We start from the raw sequence: 15,966 nt of genomic DNA, 5'->3' as shown, positions 1-15,966 counted from the left end.
TCCTCTTTCAGACCCACCCTGAATGGGTTGGATAGTCCGTTCCTAAGTATACTATGCCAATGTCTTTTTGTAGTGTACTCTACATGTTTTTTCAGCTCTGGCAAAGTAGGCCCAGAATCTCTGCCATCGAGCCTTTTTCCTCCTCCTGACTCTGAAAGCCTCAGCCCAGGCTGCCCCTGTACCCGTGAACTCTGCCTTACTTCTAGCGCGGCCCACCACGCTTAGCTCAGCCTGCTGCCTGCCAAGACTGACTTCAACCTTCAAGTTATCTGTTTCGCTCCTCGAAAATACATTCCTGCCTACTAGCTTCAGTAAACATCCCCCTCAGCTGCAGAGCCAAAGGGCCGGCCTGTCTCCGTGCAAGTAATTCATAGCCTCTGTTACCATGCTCCCATGGAAGGCCCATGCCCCCACGCTTCTCATGCAGACACTCAGGCGCTTATACATGCACTCACAGTCAGTATAGAATAGCTTCTGCCCCAGAGACCTTTCCGCCCAGATAGCTCAGTTCCTAAAACATCAGATATCAGATATGATAGAAGCACAAGTTGATCTGACATGCTAGACTTCTGTCTCTTTCCGTCAGTGCAAATGTCAAGCCCCCTGCACCCTCCAGTTTCACGTCAATCACACGTCATGCAGCTGCGCGCGCATCCAAGCCTCTGATTTCTGCTGATATTGCAACTTTCTGCTTAGTGCCACCCCTTTGTGACACCTATCTGTGACGTTTCTAGCACATACCTTCAGTTACGCCTAGTCCACGCCTTCTGATTACGCACTAGTAACACGTGGATGTTGTTATCTTGTCTACTCTCAGCTGTTACGCCTACTCTATCACTTCCTATGATGTAAATTAAGTATATAAGCTATGTATTGTCAATAAAACATTGCTCTATCCCTTCTTCCACCCCTGTGGTGGGAAGAACATGATATCCTGGTCTTGACCATTCCTTTTTAAGGAATAAAACCCCTAAGAACTCTAACACCACGGACTCTGTCTTCTTTCTTTCCGATTGAGTTATTATTGATTAAGTACTTACCTGCATAGAAATTACGACGGTAAATTATATATTTACATCATTTTGGCGCCCGAATAGGGACCCCTCCCCCACCTCACGCGCCGGTTGGTGCGTTGTAAGCTCTGTCCCCTGCCATCAGTTAGAAGGAAACTACGCGTACCGGCAGGATTTCCTGTATCTCCCTCTGGCCCACGGAGGTGACGAAGATTACGATCAGTACCCAGACGAGGCGGTGAGGAGTGCGGAGGATCCCGACCAGAGCCTAGCCGAAAGAAGCAAGGTCCGAGGTGTCAAGAGGCCCACCAGTTTTCCGAAGTTTTCCGAGGTTTTCCGAAGTTTTTCCGAAGTTTTCCGAAGTGTCGAGTCCAGTCGAGTTTTCCGAGGCCTTCTGTTTCCGTGCTTCCCGGTGAGTACCATTGCTGGGACGTATCTAGACGGGTTTGGGTACACAAGTCCGGTCTGCACTGTTTTTAGACAGTGTATCTGTACTGTTTAGCAGTACATCCGTTATTTCAAGTTTCTGCACCGCTTTAGCAGTGTATCTGTGCTGTTTAGCAGTACATCTGATATAGGGGGTAGTCATATATGTTTCAAAATGTCTTTTCATGTGATTAATGTCGTGGTATGAGTGTGACTGTTTCCTAATGTGCATTAATGTGTTCTTGTATAACTAGCTGCATTCAGTATTAAGTAGTGAGGATCGAGCGTTCAGTACCGAGTAAACAAGATGCCGTTTTTCAACAAGTTAAAGCAGATAGGAACTAGGAAAGGGATACTAGAGGAAGAAATTCCTATCCCCCTAGGGACACCCCAGGTAACTTTATGTACCATAAGCATGGCATAGATGCCATATTATATCTCGATTTATGGGCTGACTATACTAAACACCTAGACGAAAGGCACAGATGGCCCGTTACCGGAACATGGGATGCCGAGTGCATCATGAAGGTAGAGGAAGCACTATGGAAAAAGAAAGCCAGACAATCTCAGAAAGACGCCATAGAGTTTTGGCGTAAGGAATCACATAAGCGTGCTGAAAGAGCACTACGTAGAGAAGACAGACTTAAAGAATCAGAGAAAGCCCAAGAAAACGAATTAGTTACCGAGGGGATCCGAGTAAAATCAGAACAAATAGACCGCGCACGAAATAATCTCGTAAACGGTATGTATCTCGCGGCCGAGGGTTCACCTGAGGCCATTTCAGAAATACCGAAAAACCTGCCGTCACCATTGGTTCCAACTAAAGTAACTCATAGGACCACTAAAGACATATTTCTGAATTCCTATCTAGAGGATGTAGCACCCGCTTACACCAACCTGCCTGTTCGCGCCCTGCCTACCGACGGGGACGGTGGTGGTAACCCGCCCCAAAATCATATTCTGCCAGTATCACGACAGGTTTCCCCTGTTCCATCAGCTCCACCACTTCCCGCACTTAAAGTTGATCTACCGAAACCACGTCTACCTGATCCTACTACAAGACAAATTCAAGTTCAGGTACAGACTCCACAAAGAAATAATGCTCAAGCTTCCGCCTCAGGGGGTGCGACCGGGGGTCTTCACACCCCGCCACCGACACGCAGGTTACCGCTCGGGGACTTGCGAAATCCTTTTTCGTTCAAATCACCCCGTCTTGACATGTTTAAAGAAAACCTTTCAGTTTGCAGATATGATCCAGTACCCGGCAAAGACAATATAATGGTGATGGCATCACTACGGTTAAGATCTGCTACTGATTTCCTGCTGTGCTATGCAGGAATGAAGGAGCGCCTAGATAGAATATATGAGTTTGTTCAGACTGGGAAGGACCCCGACAGTATTAAGGATGCCATGGAGCATCAGAAAGTTGACGTTCAAGCACAGATACTACGTTTTTTCATAAACTGCCTAATAAGAGAACGAGATAGGCCTGGGACCGATCAGAGTGAATTAGATGCACTAAACAAGTGGGGTCAAAATATATCTGAAGGAAAACACGACAAGGGGACTTGCATAGCCAGTATGTACAAGAAAATAAGAAAAGCAGTGATAGAAATACACCTAAAAGAGAAAGAAAAGGCTTCCTCCGAGGGGGAAGAAGAACATGAAGTACCAGAAGAAACTGTAGACACTATAGCATATGTAGGTAAAGGAAATTACCTTAGGAAAGGCATCCGTCCGGAAAGCAAGAGAGTTCTCTTCTGTGCCTTAACAAACACGAATTCTGCTGAACATCAGTTCCAGGAAACTGATAAAAAGGCTTCGAGATCGAGTAGGGTACCATGTACTAAATTCTATGGATGAACAAGAACTAGCCCGGTCAGCCATATCATGGGCCGAAAATCCAGACATATATAATGATGACACTGTAGCGCAGACATTTCTGAACCTCTCCCCAGACGAGCAGAAATTAGCAGGTGTATACATGATTCAGCACTGTGAGAAGTTGGCCTGATATGTAGTGTTTCCAATTCTGGAACCACTGGGTATCAGTCCAAACAAACCCCAAAGATGTCAGGTTGTAAGTCAACCTTGTAGACAAGCTATCCTAGTGGTAGCATGGACTAAGCAGCCTTAAAGGCTTAACTTAAGAGGTCGTGTTAAGCGAGCTGTTTTACCACATACAATCCTGTAATCAAATGAAAGGACACCACACAAGTATATATTGTAAAAATATATGTATTTATTTCTAAATTACTCCCCAGTACTCTTTATGAGGAAAGGGGCACAAGCGTTAAATCAAAAGCACAGTAAAACATATAAAGTTGCACAATTATGGATGAGGGCGGGTGGCCACTCAGACCATATACTAAAAAAATGGTATAAGGAACACTTATCGAACAATGGTTAGGCCTAGGGCCTAGAGATTCGCTGGGAGCAGTCAGGACTAGCAATGATGAAGTCGGGAGTAGCCCACAGGAGACGGGTGCAGCACGGAAAGTGCGGCGCGCACCAATGCAAAGTCAATGGTGCGTAAAAGTTGGATAAAGTGAATTAAATGATACTTCCGCTGAACCTAGGAACACAAAACTTTAGACACAGACCCTAGAGGTGTGTACCAGTGTAAGGACACCGGCGTTGCAAAGTTACCTCACCCACAGGCCGTGGGTGCACAGGGTCGAAGTGGCGTCGGGTTCTGTCACGCAGGTTCTTGGTGCTTGAAGCTGTTGCAGCTGCAGGCGCTGTGAAGCAGAAGTGTCCGGTGCGATCCAAGGGTGGATCGAAGTAGAAAAGTACCTGAAAGCAGAGGGGACAGAGTCTGGGTCACTCAGCAGTGACCAGGGTGGAACCAGGACGGAACCAGGGAATGTCGGGCGCAATCAGGCGGTTGTCGATAGGCTTCTCTCCGCTGTCACGTGGGCTCTGGGGCATCTGCGACGTCCAGGAGCAGGTCACGATCTGTCCCACGTAGGCTCTCGCCGTCAGCACCGTCGGCTTCAAGATTGCAGCAAACAGCACTTGGCAAAAGCAATCCACGCAGAACCGGGAGATTGCTTATCACTCGAACCAGGAGGGTCAGAGTGGGGGCTCCTTTTCACAGGAGCTGGTGCAGATCTGGAGCAACCAGAAAAGCAAGTCGTATTTCAGTTTTCGTCGGCACAGGGGCCACAAGCCAGCTGGCAAGTGACCGGGCCAATGCGTCGAGCACACACAGGCAGAAGGGCCCCACGCAGCACTCGTCGAGTGTGGAGGGGTGAGCTTTGGTGCAAGTGGAGCTCGGGGCTGGGGCTTCTCAAACCCCGGTGTACAGCTTCAAGGGTCACTCGTGGGCTGCACGGTCAGCGTCTCGTGGCCTTTTCAAGATGGCGTGCCCCACGCTTCCGGTCACCTCCACGGGTCTCAGCTCTGCAGGGACTGTGGATCGGGCAGGTAGAAGGCAGGCAAGCTTGATCTCGTCGATCTCTGTCGCTCGAGTTCCGGCGGGAACTGCAACAAAGCAAGGGTCGAGGGCTGGATGGTACCTGTTCGCACAGGGTGGTCACTCCTTGACCACAAGGGAGATTCTTCAGTCTTCTCACGTCGTGTAGAAAGTCGAAGGGTCCAGAATTCGTTTTTTATGTTTCTTCAGGATGATCTGAGGTCCGTTGGGACTGCTCCCCCTCTTATTCGAATCTGGGGGGTTGGACATCCTGCTAGGTCCCCTCCTATGGGTGGGACCCAGGAAGGGGGTGGTTACACCCCTCTCCTTTGATCCTGGCTGCGCTGGGACAGGGGCTGGGAGGCCCCAGAACCGGTTTGGCCGGATCCTGCAAGGGGCAGCCTTGTGCTCCCCAGGCACTGTCTGGTTTCTTTGAAACCTCCCTACTCCAATCCACTATCTCCTGTCTGGGGTGGTTTGACACCGCCCTGTGACAGGAAACTCTTTGTCCAGGCCTCCTCTGCCGGGTTTCGGTCAGCAGCAGGAGGCCAGACCCGTGTCTGTGGCAGGGGCATCCATTTTGTGGATCTGAGGCTCATTTTAAATCAACCGCGTTTCAGTAAAGTAACATGTCTTCTCCCTCTAGAAGGGTGGAATGCTACCCCCGTTGCCAGAACTGGCGAGGGGGTAGTATTCCAATTCGTATGACACCTTACACGACATGTTTTGATAAAGCCAAACCAAAGTTGCTATATAACCGCGAGGATTATAAGGCGCTTAAGAGTATATGGTATGGCATTATCCCGGATCAGCTTAGGGAGTTGTTCCCGACAGCTGCAGACAGGCTCAGCTCATGCCAGAGCTCCATCTCACATAAAACCACGCACTCTGCCTCCAGGATTGATGAGGCCTTCCATAGGAGTGACTCACAGGCTATATATGTGTCCAGATATAGGTTTAGATATAGGTATACTATATCTAAGCAAGGGGTGATTACACCCACTTGCCCCAGCTGAGTGATCAGCCAGTTGTGTCAATTTAAGAACCAGCCAGGGGTGGCAAAAGCTATGCTTCAGCCCCTGGTAGGCCTTGGTGGCACCTATGCCCTGAGAACCTATAGTGCATGGTACAGGGGCTGACAAGGAGTCCATTTCCAATTGTGGTATGTACCTATAGCACATGTATTATAAATTTAGAGAGAGAACAGCAGGCTGGGGGTCTGATTAGCAGGCCCACAGCCTCAGTAAGTCGAAAACCAGTGAAGCAAAAAGCAAAAATTGGGGTGACCATAGGATAGCAGACCCTACTCTCCTACATAACCCCCCCCCCCCAAACGCAGGGACATTAAACTTAACCTTGACCAGATAAGTCTTCATGTTCTAAGTGGAAGTACCTGGAGAGACCATCTGCATTACCATGGTCAGTCCCTGGGCGGTGCTCCACTGTAAAGTCCATCCCCTGTAGGGAAATGGACCACCTGAGCAGTTTGGGATTTTCACCCTTCATCTGATTTAGCCACAAGAGGGGCTTATGGTCTGTCTGAATTAGGAAGTGAGTACCAAACAAGTATGGCCTCAACTTCTTCAGGGCCCAAACCACAGCAAAGGCCTCCCTCTCAATAGCTGACCAACGTTTCTCCCTGGGGGTCAGCCTTCTGCTAATAAAAGCAATGGGCTGGTCTTGACCATCTTGATTAAGTTGTGAAAGCACAGCTCCCACCCCCAACTCAGAAGCATCTGTCTGTACAATGAACTGTTTGGAGTAGTCAGGACTCTTCAGGATAGGTGCAGAGCACATGGCCTTCTTCAGGTCATCAAATGCCTTTTGACAGCTAACTGTCCACTGAACCTTTTTGGGCATCTTCTTGGATGTCAAGTCATTCAATGGTGTCACAATGGACCCATAGTTCTTTACAAATTTTCTGTAATACCCAGTCAGGCCCAAGAAGGCTCTGACTTGTGTCTGGGTAGTTGGAGGAGCCCAGTCCTGTATGGTCTGGATCTTGCTCTCCAGTGGTTGAACTTGACCCCCACCTACTAGGTGGCCCAAGTACACAACCTTGCTCTGCCCTATCTGGCACTTAGTAGCCTTGATAGTCAGGCCTGCCTTTTGCAGGGCCTCCAGAACCTTCTTCAGGTGGATCAGGTGATCCTCCCAGGTGGAGCTAAAGACAGCAATATCATCTAGATATGCTGCACAAAAGTCATCCAACCCAGCAAGGACTTGATTCACCAACCTTTGGAAGGTGGCAGGTGCATTCTTCAAGCCAAAGGGCATTACCACAAATTGATAATGTCCACTAGGGGTCGAAAATGCTGTTTTGGCTTTTGACTCCTCAGCTAGTCTGATTTGCCAGTAGCCAGCTGTCAAATCAAATGTGCTCAGAAACTTGGCAGAAGCCAATTTATCAATGAGCTCATCTGCTCTTGGAATGGGATGAGCATCTGTCCTAGTGACAGCATTGAGACCTCTGTAGTCCACACAAAACCTCATTTCTCTCTTCCCATCTTTGGTATGAGGTTTTGGCACAAGGACCACTGGGCTAGCCCATGGGCTCTCTGATGGCTCAATCACTCCAAGCTCCAACATCTTTTGCACCTCAGCCTTTATACAATCCCTGACATGGTCAGGTTGCCTGTAGATCTTATTCTTCACAGGCAGATTGTCACCAGTGTCCACCTCATGGGTGCACCAGTTAGTCTGACTGGGTGTGAGTGAAAACAAATGTCTGTGGGCCTGCAACACCTGTCTGCAGTCCACCTGTTGCTGCTCGGTGAGGCTGCCTGCCAAGGCTACTCCATCAACTGAACCATCATCAGGGTTCTGGGAAAGCAGGTCTGGGAGAGGGTCACTCTCTTCCTCCTGTTCCCCATCTGTGGCCATGAGGAGACTCATGTCCTCCCTGTCAACAAATGCTTTCAATCTGTTTACATGGAGCACCCTGTGGGGGCTCCTAGGGGTGCCAAAGTCAACCATGTAGGTGACTTCTCCCTTCTTTTCAATGATAGGGTAGGGTCCAGTCCATTTGTCCTGGAGAGCTGCTGGCCCAACTGGGTCCAACACCCACACCTTCTGTCCTGGCTGGAACTCAACCATAACAGCCTTTTGGTCATGCCAAGCTTTCTGTAATTCTTGGCTTGCCTCAAGGTTTTTGGATGCTCTCTCCATGTATTCAGCCATCCTGGAGTGGAGACCAAGTACATAGTCCACAATGTCTAGTTTAGGCTTTTTGAGAGGTAACTCCCATCCTTCCTTCACCAAACTCAATGGACCCCTTACAGGGTGGCCAAACAAAAGTTCAAAAGGGCTGTAGCCAACCCCCTTCTGTGGGACCTCTCTGTAAGCAATGAGCAAGCAGGGTAAAAGGATGTCCCATTTCCGCCTAAGCTTCTCTGGTAAACCTTTTATCATTCCCTTTAGGGTCTTGTTGAACCTTTCCACAAGCCCATTGCACTGTGGATGGTAGGGTGTGGTAAACTTATAGTTTACTCCACACTCTTTCCACATTGCTTTTAAGTATCCAGACATAAAGTTAGTACCTCTGTCTGAAAGAACCTCCTTTGGAAAGCCCACTCTTGAGAAAACTGCAATGAGGGCTTTTGCCACCACAGGAGCTGTGGTGGTCCTCAGGGGAATTGCCTCTGGGTACCTGGTGGCATGATCCACTACCACCAGTATAAATCTGTGCCCAGATGCTGTTTGAGGATCCATGGGACCCACAATGTCTATTCCAACTCTTTCAAAGGGTACTCCCACCACAGGTAGTGGTATCAGGGGGGCCTTTGTTGTGCCACCTGACTTACCACTGGCTTGGCAAGTGACACAGGAGCGACAAAACTCCTTGACATTTTCTGACATGTGAGGCCAGTGAAAGTGTGGAACAAGCCTGTCCCAAGTCTTATTCTGGCCTAAGTGTCCTGCAAGGGGAATATCATGGGCCAAGGTAAGAAGGAAGCCCCTAAACTTCAAAGGTATGACCAACCTCCTGGTGGTGCCAGGCTTGGGGTCTCTAGCCTCTGAATAAAGGAGTCCTTCATCCCAATACACCTTATGGGTACCTTGAGCATTCCCTGCAGCCTCAGCAGCAGCTTGCTGTCTGAGGGGTTCAAGTGAAGGGCAATCTAATTGAGCCTGCCCCAGGTCTGCCCTTGAGGGTCCCCCTGTCCCCAGAAACTCAACCTGTTCAGGTTCAAGCTCATCTGAGACAGTCTCCTCTTGGACTGCAGAATCAGTTTCCTGTGAAACTTGATCCTCAACCTGGGGCAAGTGGGAAGGCACAGCCTTAACCCTCTTGCTCCTCCTCTTGGGTTGTGGTTGGTCTATTGTTTCAAGATCCACCACTGGTTCAGGAAGGCACTTCTTAGCCTGAGACCTTGTCACTGCAAGGACATGAGCTGAAATCCCTAGCATTTCTGCATGAGTCCTGTACTCCACTTCTGACCAAACTGAGCTTTCAAGATCATTGCCTAACAGACAGTCTACTGGGAGGTCTGCACTCACAACAACTTTCTTTAGGCCATCTACCCCTCCCCAGGAGAAGTTCACAACAGCCACACTATGGGAAGTAGTGGAGTTGCTTGCATTGGTCACTAGGTAACTTTCACCTAGTACAATCGGTCCAGGGTCCACAAAGCCAGGTGTCACCATAGTGACACTGGCACAAGTGTCCCTGTAGGCCTGAGCCAGTTTCTCATTGATTAAGGGAGTCTGCCTATATTTGCCCAGGTTACTGGGGCTTACTGCAGTGGTCAAAGATAAGTCCACATCATATAGGAGAACTGCCTGTGTGGGGATTCTGACTAGGCCAGATTCCACCTCAGTACCCAGGGTCAACCCTACTAAACCCTTTGGCTGTGTACCACCACTGCTAACTGTACTAGGGGGTGCAGGTGCTTTAGGAGCTGCAGTGGTGGGGACTGGATTTTTCTTAGTGCATTCACTGCCCCAGTGTGAAACTGATTTGCAGGTATTACACCAAGGTTTCTTTGGGCCATCATTCTTCTTTTTCTTGTTTCCATTTTGGGAACCCCCCTCCTTATTGCTAGTTTGGGGGCCTGAAGACTTCTGGTCCTTTTCTTTATCTTTCTGATTCCCACCCTTCTGGTCTGTTTTCTTCTGGTCACCTTGGTTCTGGTTTTTCTGCTTAATCCTTGTTCTGACCCATTTGTCTGCCTTCTTTCCCAATTCTTGGGGAGAGGTCAGATCAGAGTCAACAAGGTATTGATGCAACAGCTGGTTCTGACAGTTATTAAGGATCTGCTCTCTCATCATAAGATTGTACAATCCTGTATAGTCTGAAACTTTACTTCCCTGCAGCCAACCCTCCAGAGCCTTAGTGGCACAATCTACAAAATCAGTCCAGTCCTGAGTCTGTGCTTTTTGGGTGTCTCTGAACAACAACCTGTATTGCTCAGTGGTTAGGCCAAACCCTTCAATAAGAGCACTCTTCAGAACAGAGTAGTTTTTGGCATCCTCAGGTCTAACAGTGAGGAGCCTGTCCCTCCCTTTCTCAGAAAAGGAGTACCATAAAATTGCTGCCCACTGGTCCTCAGGGACCTGCTGTACCATGCAGGCCCTCTCAAGAGCAGTCATCCATTTGTGGATATCATCCCCTTCCTTGTAGGGGGGCACAATTTTTGTCAGGTTTCTATTGTCATAGGCCCTGTCTTTTTCTTTAGGAACTTTGCTGCCACAAGTGGCATCTAAGCCACACAATTTTCTTTCTCTTGCTAAAGCAAGTTTAGCTTGAGCCAATGCTACCTCTTCCCTTTCTATTTGGAGTTGGACAGCCCTCATTCTAGCCCTATGCTCTTTCCTCTGGGAGGGAGTCATCCCTCTCTGAGATTCTCTTGAGGCACTAGAAAGGTGAGAGTCCCCTGATAGAGATCTCTCCCTTCTGTTACCTGGGAGAATTTGGTTATGAGATCTGGGGAGGTGCTGGCCCCCTCCATTCCCATGTAGGTCTAGGTTGGCCTGGTTAAGGCTGGCAACCTGTACCTGGTTTCCCCTCTGATCCTGATCTTCAGGCTCTTCTAAATCTGAGCCTTCCTCTTCCTCTTCCTCCTCCTCTTCTTCTGGAAGATTCTCATTCTCAGGGGAGTTTATCCCTTCACCTGATTCTAAGGGAGCCTGACTCACCTTATCTAGGTCATCCTTTTCTAGGAGAGCTATTAGGGAAGGAATGGTAGGGCCTCTGCCCTTTTTTAGCCCCCTGGCTGTGCACAAGGCACTCAGGTCTTTGTGGCTAAGGTTGTCATATCTGGATGTTGTCCCTATAGGATCAACTTCTACAGGAGCAGAGCCTGCGGCTCTATCTGTATCAGACATGACTGCTAGTGAGGTGTAAGTGGTGCACTTACCTACACTAAGTGTTTTCCTACTGTACCTTGCTAGTGAGTTGTAGTCAGGGTGTGCTAATCCCTTTAATCTACAACTACTAAGTTCAGTAGAACTTAATATGCTAAGCTTTTGATTTATATGTACCTAGAGGTACTTGATGTGATCTTTCAATTTGATAAAGATTGCAATGGTAAAACAAACAGCAAGCTCAAATCCGCACCGCTGCACACCAATGTGAGAAGTTGGCCTGATATGTAGTGTTTCCAATTCTGGAACCACTGGGTATCAGTCCAAACAAACCCCAAAGATGTCAGGTTGTAAGTCAACCTTGTAGACAAGCTATCCTAGTGGTAGCATGGACTAAGCAGCCTTAAAGGCTTAACTTAAGAGGTCGTGTTAAGCGAGCTGTTTTACCACATACAATCCTGTAATCAAATGAAAGGACACCACACAAGTATATATTGTAAAAATATATGTATTTATTTCTAAATTACTCCCCAGTACTCTTTATGAGGAAAGGGGCACAAGCGTTAAATCAAAAGCACAGTAAAACATATAAAGTTGCACAATTATGGATGAGGGTGGGTGGCCACTCAGACCATATACTAAAAAAATGGTATAAGGAACACTTATCGAACAATGGTTAGGCCTAGGGCCTAGAGATTCGCTGGGAGCAGTCAGGACTAGCAATGATGAAGTCGGGAGTAGCCCACAGGAGACGGGTGCAGCACGGAAAGTGCGGCGCGCACCAATGCAAAGTCAATGGTGCGTAAAAGTTGGATAAAGTGAATTAAATGATACTTCCGCTGAACCTAGGAACACAAAACTTTAGACACAGACCCTAGAGGTGTGTACCAGTGTAAGGACACCGGCGTTGCAAAGTTACCTCACCCACAGGCCGTGGGTGCACAGGGTCGAAGTGGCGTCGGGTTCTGTCACGCAGGTTCTTGGTGCTTGAAGCTGTTGCAGCTGCAGGCGCTGTGAAGCAGAAGTGTCCGGTGTGATCCAAGGGTGGATCGAAGTAGAAAAGTACCTGAAAGCAGAGGGGACAGAGTCTGGGTCACTCAGCAGTGACCAGGGTGGAACCAGGACGGAACCAGGCAATGTCGGGCGCAATCAGGCGGTTGTCGATAGGCTTCTCTCCGCTGTCACGTGGGCTCTGGGGCATCTGCGATGTCCAGGAGCAGGTCACGATCTGTCCCAGGTAGGCTCTCGCCGTCAGCACCGTCGGCTTCAAGATTGCAGCAAACAGCACTTGGCAAAAGCAATCCATGCAGAACCGGGAGATTGCTCATCACTCGAACCAGGAGGGTCAGAGTGGGGGCTCCTTTTCACAGGAGCTGGTGCAGATCTGGAGCAACCAGAAAAGCAAGTCGTATTTCAGTTTTCGTCGGCACAGGGGCCACAAGCCAGCTGGCAAGTGACCGGGCCAACGCGTCGAGCACACACAGGCAGAAGGGCCCCACGCAGCACTCGTCGAGTGTGGAGGGGTGAGCTTTGGTGCAAGTGGAGCTCGGGGCTGGGGCTTCTCAAACCCCGGTGTACAGCTTCGAGGGTCACTCGTGGGCTGCACGGTCAGCGTCTCGTGGCCTTTTCAAGATGGCGTGCCCCACGCTTCCGGTCGCCTCCACGGGTCTCAGCTCTGCAGGGACTGTGGATCGGGCAGGTACAAGGCAGGCAAGCTTGATCTCGTCGATCTCTGTCGCTCGAGTTCCGGCGGGAACTGCAACAAAGCAAGGGTCGAGGGCTGGATGGTACCTGTTCGCACAGGGTGGTCACTCCTTGACCACAAGGGAGATTCTTCAGTCTTCTCACGTCGTGTAGAAAGTCGAAGGGTCCAGAATTCGTTTCTTATGTTTCTTCAGGATGATCTGAGGTCCGTTGGGACTGCTCCCCCTCTTATTCGAATCTGGGGGGTTGGACATCCTGCTAGGTCCCCTCCTATGGGTGGGACCCAGGAAGGGGGTGGTTACACCCCTCTCCTTTGATCCTGGCCACGCTGGGACAGGGGCTGGGAGGCCCCAGAACCGGTTTGGCCGGATCCTGCAAGGGGCAGCCTTGTGCTCCTCAGGCAGTGTCTGGTTTCTTTGAAACCTCCCTACTCCAATCCACTATCTCCTGTCTGGGGTGGTTTGACACCGCCCTGTGACAGGAAACTCTTTGTCCAGGCCTCCTCTGCCGGGTTTCAGTCAGCAGCAGGAGGCCAGACCCGTGTCTGTGGCAGGGGCATCCATTTTGTGGATCTGAGGCTCATTTTAAATCAACCGCGTTTCAGTAAAGTAACATGTCTTCTCCCTCTAGAAGGGTGGAATGCTACCCCCGTCGCCAGAACTGGCGAGGGGGTAGTATTCCAATTCGTATGACACCTTACACGACATGTTTTGATAAAGCCAAACCAAAGTTGCTATATAACCGCGAGGATTATAAGGCGCTTAAGAGTATATGGTATGGCATTATCCCGGATCAGCTTAGGGAGTTGTTCCCGACAGCTGCAGACAGGCTCAGCTCATGCCAGAGCTCCATCTCACATAAAACCACGCACTCTGCCTCCAGGATTGATGAGGCCTTCCATAGGAGTGACTCACAGGCTATATATGTGTCCAGATATAGGTTTAGATATAGGTATACTATATCTAAGCAAGGGGTGATTACACCCACTTGCCCCAGCTGAGTGATCAGCCAGTTGTGTCAATTTAAGAACCAGCCAGGGGTGGCAAAAGCTATGCTTCAGCCCCTGGTAGGCCTTGGTGGCACCTATGCCCTGAGCACCTATAGTGCATGGTACAGGGGCTGACAAGGAGTCCATTTCCAATTGTGGTATGTACCTATAGCACATGTATTATAAATTTAGAGAGAGAACAGCAGGCTGGGGGTCTGATTAGCAGGCCCACAGCCTCAGTAAGTCGAAAACCAGTGAAGCAAAAAGCAAAAATTGGGGTGACCATAGGATAGCAGACCCTACTCTCCTACAAGCACCTCCTTATAAAGTACAGAAATCAGCATTCTGACCCAGGTCCCTTACCCGAAATATTAGAAGCACTACTCATGGATAGATGGAGAGGTTTAAGTACCAAATTAATTCAAATGATTCTAGAACAACGCCATAGATATGACACTTTCATAAGCTCCGAATATGCTCCCGCCCCGCCCCCAGAAAGGAAAATGTATCATATGGAACGTCGGCATGGCATTGAAAGTCAGAACCCCTTACGAGAAGTACATCCAGTTATGGGTGAAGATCGTACCTTGAAACGCGTGTATGTACACACGCCACTGACTAAGTTAGAACTGTTAGAAATGAAGAAACTAGTACCCTGCCATGATAAAGATCCTGCAGGCTTTCACAGAGAGCTTAAAGACATGTTACTGATGGGAGATTATACGTATGACGATATCATGAAAATGTTAAAAGTATTACTGCCCACGGGCATCTACGAGAAATTAAAGGAAAAAGAATGGGAGGTGGGAGACACAAAGATTGCATGGGCAGAAATAGAAGATGAAGAGAACAAACGGGTCCCAGGGGTAGGCCTTGGGGAGAAAACTAAAGCACTGCCAGGTCTGATAGTACAGGTTCTGCCAAGATTATTGACAACTAGAAAAGAAGACTGGGATGCAATCTCAGCATGTAAACAGAAACCCGACGAAGATACTAGTGACTTCTATTCAAGATTCGAGAAATGTTTCATTATTAATAGTGGTCTTAAACCAAGTAGCGAGTCGTACCCGCATCTTTTTGTATCCAAGTTAGTTGAGAATTCCCTGTTAGCAGTTAAGAATCGTGTATACAAGGTTGAGAGTACATGGCAAGCAAACACGCCATCACAGATGTTACAAATGTTACAATACCATCAGAACAGAATTAGAGAAGAACAGGATCAGGAACAAAAACGTATGAAAGACACGAAAATGAAAATATTAGTAGCCCAGTCGGTCCATACCGACGGGAATAGAAAGGGTACGACCCAGACAGGTCACGCCGCAGCTCCCGTTAAAGGGACATGCAACTATTGCAAGCAGCCAGGTCACTACGTACATGAATGCCCCGTTCTGAAACATAACATAGCGACAGGTAAAACTAAAGAAAGACCGCATCCGCCTAGACAAGACCACAATCAGCATCAGTCTTCACAGAATATGCAGCCCATGCAGAATACACAGCCTACGCATGCTTCTTCACATACAACACAGACAGTAGCGGTATCACAGCCGCAGCCCATTGCCGCGTCTCAGCAAGTTTCATAACAAATGTACCAATATGCCCAGTCCGCTTACCCCGATTATCCACGATATACATGAAACAGCCTAGAGAGGGAGTTTGGCTTGCCTCTTATTGAGATTCCTGTAGATCAAGAGGGTCCTTATGTACACAGTCAAGTATTGGGAAAAGACAGAAAGTTTTTAATTGACACAGGGGCAAGCCACACAACAATCAGTCATAATGAAGTCCCAGGGGCACCCCTCTCAGGCTCACAGAATGTTTCCCTTGGTTTTTCCGGACAGCCCATTGTAAATGAAGTATCTGAACCAGTCCCCCTGGCTGTGGGTCCATTATCACGTGTTACAGACTTGTTACTTACGAAATCATGTCCAGAAAATCTGTTAGGAATTAAATCATTGAAGGCTCTAGGAGCCATAATTTGCTGTTCTCCGGAGGGAGTTAGACTCTTTCTGCGGGATTTCAAGGGTCATTATATGTTGCGTGAGTTTGATGTCAGATTGAAAAATGTACCAGACCACCTGTGGGCAAAAGGCCCAACTGATGTAGGT

This window comes from Lissotriton vulgaris, chromosome 2_2 (assembly GCF_964263255.1).
Source record: "Lissotriton vulgaris chromosome 2_2, aLisVul1.2, whole genome shotgun sequence".
NCBI classification, from domain to species: Eukaryota; Metazoa; Chordata; class Amphibia; order Caudata; family Salamandridae; genus Lissotriton; species Lissotriton vulgaris.
The sequence above is the reverse complement of the archived record's forward strand: the minus strand, read 5'-3'. Positions refer to the sequence as shown.